This window comes from Hylaeus volcanicus, chromosome 3, assembly GCF_026283585.1.
Source record: "Hylaeus volcanicus isolate JK05 chromosome 3, UHH_iyHylVolc1.0_haploid, whole genome shotgun sequence".
Taxonomy (NCBI): Eukaryota; Metazoa; Arthropoda; class Insecta; order Hymenoptera; family Colletidae; genus Hylaeus; species Hylaeus volcanicus.
The window spans coordinates 23,289,929-23,296,927 of NC_071978.1; positions in this window are offsets into that span (position 1 = coordinate 23,289,929).

The following is a 6,999-nucleotide window of genomic DNA, read 5'->3' on the forward strand; positions in this document are numbered from 1 at the left end:
CCCGGGTTTCATAAATTGAAATAGATAATGCAAGTGCAATGTTTGGTGGCCGGTCGACAGTGTATTAAGAATTGTCACATCACAAGGATCGCAATTTTCTCGTATGGAATAATTCGTAGATGCATTTCTTGTCGGTTCCTTTGCTTCAAAAAACACGTCGATTATTCATATCGATATGTCCAAGTCGCCAAAGCTTTCGTTCCTCGACGAGCTGTTTTATCCCGATTTTCCTGCAACATGGTGAGCGTGGCCTTATTCATCAAACTCGACTTAATTTAACGCAAATTGACGTTATACGCCGACTTCGACAGCTAATGGAGTTAATAATACCCTGACAATATCATCCGGTAATTCATTAACGTTTCGAAATTATTCGGTATTTGTGTCTGTCGGGACGCGATTGAAAGGTTTTAATCAAGAGTTAAATTGATCCTGACGTCGCTGGAACGTGGCAATTTATAAAAGTGGACGGGAGAGAGGGCCTGCGCGCAGCTTTCGAACAGAAGCGAAAAAGGAATCGAAAATGTATCGGTTGGCCGCTCCGTATCGTAATTAAGTTCATCGTATCCGTAATATCGTGCACGGGGCGGGGACGTCACGGGGCCTCGCGTGTACATCTCGCTATAACGTTTATCGCGTAATAGAATATAGCTAACCGGTGGCAGGAACGGTTGGGTTTACGTGCTCGGTTAACTCAGGAAGCCCAGGGAACGTAAACTCGCAACTAAATCCAAACTAACCGAACTGTCTATGTTTATCTTCCTCCTCCCCCGCCGTCCTTTCCTCCCCACCATCTCTCGTCATGGTTATGTTCCGTGCTACATGATTTCACGGTGTTTCATCCGCGCGCGATTCGCAGCTGGAGCATCGCGTTTATCGCTGCAACGCGCACGTACAGTCGCTTGTGCGTTCGCGCGTGTTCGTTTGCATTTCGAGCGATTATCGCGCGACATCGCGCAACAATTTCGCGTCCAATGTAACCACTTACATTACCTTCGATGCGTTTGTTTCGAACGCGGTGGTAATGTAACCAGCAGCCCGAGGCTGGATCCACAATATCCGTCAGTTGATTGTCCCTCGTACCTTTGCGCATTGACGGTTAAGCTGATGTAAATAATTGTTTATTGTAGTCTGTTGGCGGTTTGTCGATCGGTGTACCGCGTGAATGCCTTTGGGCATTTCGCACCTCTGTAATTACAGCTCGAAATCGATTCACGGTGCGAAGAATGTACTTAATCGACCGATTTCACTGATAACTATCGAGTAATAACGAACGAATCGGAAATTGTCTCAACGTACAATCGACGGATGATACGAATTCTAATGCGATGCTATCTTCCGTGTCGTAGCCATATTTGTCGAAGCCATCACGTTATGCGCATAGAAATCAACGATCCAGCCCGTGCACGCGTGCAAGCGTGTACGAGACGGAGCGTGTGGGTCGCAATCGCGTATTCGATGTATCGTAGGAATCGTAAACCATCGGATATTAAACTTTTACAATCGTGGCTCGTTGGCTGGGCTGGTCGAACAAGAGGTTATGATGATTAGATGTAACTCGATAATACCGTGGGGCCCGTTACCATGGACGACTCGTCTACTATGTCTGAGAAAGCCCGTGGGTCGTTAAAGGTGCCGTTAAATCGGCGGAAGCTAAAAATCGTAAAAGTTCCGTCGTCCCGCGCCGCGGCGGACGTCGCCGATCGAAAATGACGCTGACGATCACGCGTGGAACCGCGAAAGAGCCGTTCTGCGCGGTTTAATTAATCATGTTTACCCTCGCGGCGGAATTATTCACGCTCCACGGATTATTGCTTTCGTCTGGGATAATAATCTACTCTCCCGGTCCATCTGGCTCTTCGGGCGACGCGAATCGAATCGATGGTCGAGATCGCAGGTGTTCGCGAAATAGATTGCTAGACTCGTCGAACGATAACATTGCACACGCGACGTTTGAGCGACGATTTAATTAGACGAAACTACGAGCGTTAATATCGGCTCCGTGAAATTGGATATTTTCTACGGGATCGCGTATCCGGCTGTAATTACACCTGACGTTTTAAACGCGCTTTGATAGCGAATTTTGCGTCAGGGAATTATATGAAATCTATACCTGTTTTGTTGTAACATGTATGGCATTATATGCCCTAAAAGGTTAAGTCGGTTCGACTATTGGAAAGTATACAGCTTCATCGCGTTGTTGCATGATTTGAATTGTTCCTCTTTAAACCGATGGTTGTTAATCTCCATGCCCCGAAGACATCCTGTTTCTTATATCTTTTACTGTCGCCATTTTTTCTCCCATTCGATGGATAAATTCGCGGTGGAAGGGGGAGAGATATTCGCAGGAAGCCGCGACTCGATCGTCGGAACATACGTCCGGCGATCCAGCAGGCATTTTTATGTCCTGGCATAAACGTAACAGCGAGTCGTAACGCGTGTCACGAGCAAATGGCATTGCATACCCAAGTAAACCACCCCGGGTCGCATAATAATTCTCCGTATTGTCAGAGCAGAATGTACGCTGCTGGCCGCGGCCACGCGCCGTTATTAACGTTTATACTGAGTAAGATAACGTTCAGCTGGCCGGGTAACGATCGCGCCGTCAGGATTGCTGGTTAGCTGGCCAGGACGGTTACAATTCCGGTTATTGGACGTAATTCGTGATTGGCACCGGCCGTTTCTCGCGGCTTAGTGCTAATAAATTCGAACCCCACCGCCCGCCACTCGACCAGCCCCCGACCATCTCCGACACCGAGGGCTGGAATCGGGGAACCTCGAGATATAAAGCGGTTTTGCTTCGGCGGTTTTATGAATATGCTTTCTCCGGGCAAACTCGACGGGTAAGGGCACCCCTTTGCACCAGAAGGAGGAACCTGCGCCGGAAACCGGGGTTGAAAGCCAACCGAACATTATAGGTGGACGATAATTCATCGACTTTCCCAAAGAAACAAGGGAAACCTTTCCGCGGCGTTCCACAAGTTCCGCGCCGCAGCCTTGCAGCCACTTTAACGCCGAAACGTCGGTCACAACGCGATTCTGACGCTTGGTAGGGTGCGATGACTGGATTTTACCGTGATTTTCGATCGAATCGTGATTTCTACTTCTCTGGATATATATATACAGTTGACGATGACATGATATTACTGGTAAACATTTGTTTTGATTTAATTGAGATAGTAATATACGTGGAAATTAAACAAGATCATACCAACATCCACTCGCGTCGAGGAACACCGATGCAAGTAGAAACAGGGTGCAATGAACAGACACGCGATCGAAGAATGGGAACTGGCGCGAATATTGTTGGTGGAAGCTGTTCTAAGTAGACTGGGGATATTTGTGCAAATTTACAGATTTAGATAAGTTGAGATTTAATCGAAAGTATGTCTCAATCTTCTAAATGGCATAACTTGTATTTCATCCTTGATATTTTATAAATTTTTCCATTTATGCACCATATTTTCGCTTATCATAGATACAGAAATATCCACGGTCTAGGCGGCGTTCCTTCTAAAATTATTCCCAAGTGTTTTCGGTTCAAATATTTTCCATTTGCCTACTACAAGTGAGGAATCGCAGAAAATTGATAGAAATTTATAATACATAGTTTCGTACATAGTTTCATACATAAAATTTGTTCTCACGTCGATCTTCGCTCGCACCTTGTCGAGTACTCGAAGTCTCCATGGAATTTCAACTAAATATATAAGTTCGAGAAGGTATGACAGTTGGATTTCTCGATACCCGACCGACTATACGTGCACGGATTGTTATATTCATATCCAGACGATTGAGTCGGATCCGGTACGTTCGCTATTTCTTCCCAGGCAAAGAAATGAAATTCCTTCGAGAGGAGTGTGTCTTCCGGTTAATAAAAGGAGCTCCGAAGCGCGGTAGATTCCTGCGATGCATCGAACTGAAATCACGTCGTTCGACAAGGGTTCATTGTAAATTACATAAACCGAGGAACATTGTATTACCGATGAAATTCATTTATGGCGTACTCACGAGCATAATCGAGTTTGTCTGGGTAGGAGACAGGTCGCCTTCGACAAAGTGGCTTCTCCTGGCTGATGTAGGAAGCGACGAAAGCCGGAAATACCTACATAGGTAAGGCGGAACTTCAAAGAGGGAAGAGGGACGCGGGGGAGGGCCGAGAACATCTCCTCGGCGAAATTCTGCCACCCTCTCGGGCTCAGTCGTGTTTTATCGCATTATTTATTGCTGCGAATTGCGGGCTTTTCCTCCGGCACCCGCTACGGCCACTACATTGCCTTCTCTTCGACTACCGTGGATCGCACGCACACACGCGAGAGCACACGCATTCGGCGAACTGCCGTTATTGATGGATTCTTCCCTTATGAAATATCTCTGGAGCTCGGTACGAATTTATTGCGAGCAGTTCGAGCTGCTTTATCTCGTATTGTTCATGATAAACTCGCACTGATATCCACGGGATGTTCGGGGAGGCCTCCTAAAAAGCCCCCGATGATCCGTTATGCGATTCTTTTTCTGCTTCTCCGTCGTCCCCGAACGAACAGAGGCATCCGTGTATATGGACACTCCGAGAGTCCTGAGTACTCGCATTAGCGGGAAAGAAGATGTCTGTATGGCTGTTTCCGCGGTCGGAGGATAAAAACGACAATCTCCTCCGACCAGTAATATCGTTCCGTGCAATATCGTTGACGTTAGTAATGTTGCGGTACAAAATAAAAGCGGACGTTTAGCGAGACCACTGGGTCCGACCGGATCGATATTTAATCTTTCCGACAGTACGACATGATAGTTGCAGCGAATTCCCTGTCGTCTGCTGGGCATTTTTATGACCTATAACACCATCCACATCCAGTAACGATGGTTTCCCAAAAAGAGATTCACTGTTACAATTGAAAGTATTCTTTTCGATTAGTTGGATATCAAAGAATAAAAGTTTTAGGAAAAATTTACGATTACTTTCTCTGCTAAAAGAAAAGGCATTAGAATATTTAATTTGCGATATCCCCTGTTATGAGTAAAACATTGTTCACCTTACTCGAGAGTTAAATAGCAAAGCTATCGTTTCGTAATGCACTGAAAGCACCTACACGCGAAGATTTCTCGAAGTAGTCGACGAATATGATTCGTATCGACGACTAAACGTTTCCCGATATTTGCGTAAATTCAACCACCGTTAAGGTTTCCAGCGTCCCGGTTTTCTGGCGAACGAGAGCCGTTCCGTTTGATGTCGGATGGCTTCGGAACTTTTCCCAGCGAGAAACGACATAATTATACCTTCCACGGTTAAAAAATGCACGGGGTGACGGATAAAGGGAAGCAAGACAGTATTTGTCAAAGAAAATTTTCATAATCGCGTCGGTTGCTACCGGCGCGCTTTTCCGAGGCTTTGGGCGTCGTTAAAAAAATTTGCACGCTCTCGTCAACCGCTCGTCCGCCCGTAAAGAACCACTCCAAAGGATCCCCCTTTAGCCGTCGCTTCTTTTTCCGCCGTTTTATCTCTTATTCCGCAGAAAACGGCTTTACGTGACGGTCGCGCGTGTGTAACGCGAATTGCCGCCGCGATTACGGATTCCCGTAAGCCCTTTCCACGGTTGTTTCTCGCGAAAACCATGGAATTTAGGGCAGGTTGCGGTTCGACGATGCACGCGAGCTCCGCGAAATTAAGGGAAGCCACGACTTTCCATCCAGTCGTGTAAGCGACGATTTACTCGCACAACGAGACTGCGAAGAGCCCAAAAAAAAAAAAAAAATAGAGAGCGCTCGATTCCTCAGCGTCGCACGCAAACTGAGACTGGTCATTACAGCGACGCGTCTTATTCGAGCAACAGACGTGGAATCAATTATTTTAATTCCTCCGTAATTACCGTCGCAAAAAGGAATCGCAAGCATGTTTCTCGGAGAAGTGTCGCGTTTGTTAGCACTTTAGGACACGCATAATCTCCTTCGTTTTTCGCTCTTGTTCCGTCGGTTGCGCATATTACCTTATCGCGAGGAGGTAATGAGATGTACGCACGCAGGCCCGTTTTCGACACCAAGTGGGTTCCTTTTTCAAATTTTGAGAGGTTCAGACGTTTCGCTAAGGGGTGGATCGGAGGAAGCGCTTAGTACTTTTCAGTCTACAGAGGTTTGTCATAATTTACATTTGTAAGACTCTGGGTGAAAGGAAGAGTTTTGGGTATCCACGCTGCATCAGTTACCGTTAAAACAAAATGGAATTTGCAACGGATTGCAGTATCATGCAAAGCATGTAAAGGGTGGTCGAGGTGCCCTGTTACGATTCTATTATACATTTTTATCAAAGGTGTCTTTGGAAGCTATAGGTTTGACTAACCTAGTGACTTTATAGAAATGAGAATATTTATTTTAATGTTCCTGCACCCTCGTGTAAATAGCACTCTTCTGCTTACACTCGCGTGAAGCTCGTCTCCCTCTGTTTCTATATAAATTATTCGAAAACACTGCGGCGCATGGCTCGAAGCAGAGACCACGGGTTAATCCGTTCACGAGAGAAAGCCGTCTTCATCCCAGATCGATCTCCTTTAGACTTTCCTCGCGGTGCTTTCCGCCCATCGGCTGCCGTTCAATTACGTAGTCATTAACCCGCGATTGTCTCTTTCGACGTAACCTCGTTACGCCGACTTGAATCCCGGGCGCGGCAATATTCTGCGCGCAGATCTCAACACAGATAGGCTTTTAGCGTATTAGCAGGCACAATGTGACAATGGAACATAGCCTGTGCGTTACGAGAATAGCAAATGCCGCCACTCTATCCGTTTCCCATACAATGCCTGGCCCGTCCTGTCTGCGCCCGTCGCGAACTGCAAATAGCCAGGCGAAACACGTATTTCATAAACGCTCGCTACGTCGCGTCGTCGCTACAGCAAAGTCTTCTTCGATTGTACCCTTCGTTTCGTGGGAAAATCTTCGACGCTAAAGATTTTCAGACGACGTCGATTAGACGTCGCGCGTTTTGCTTTCTTTGTCCAAGTTGGATTCACG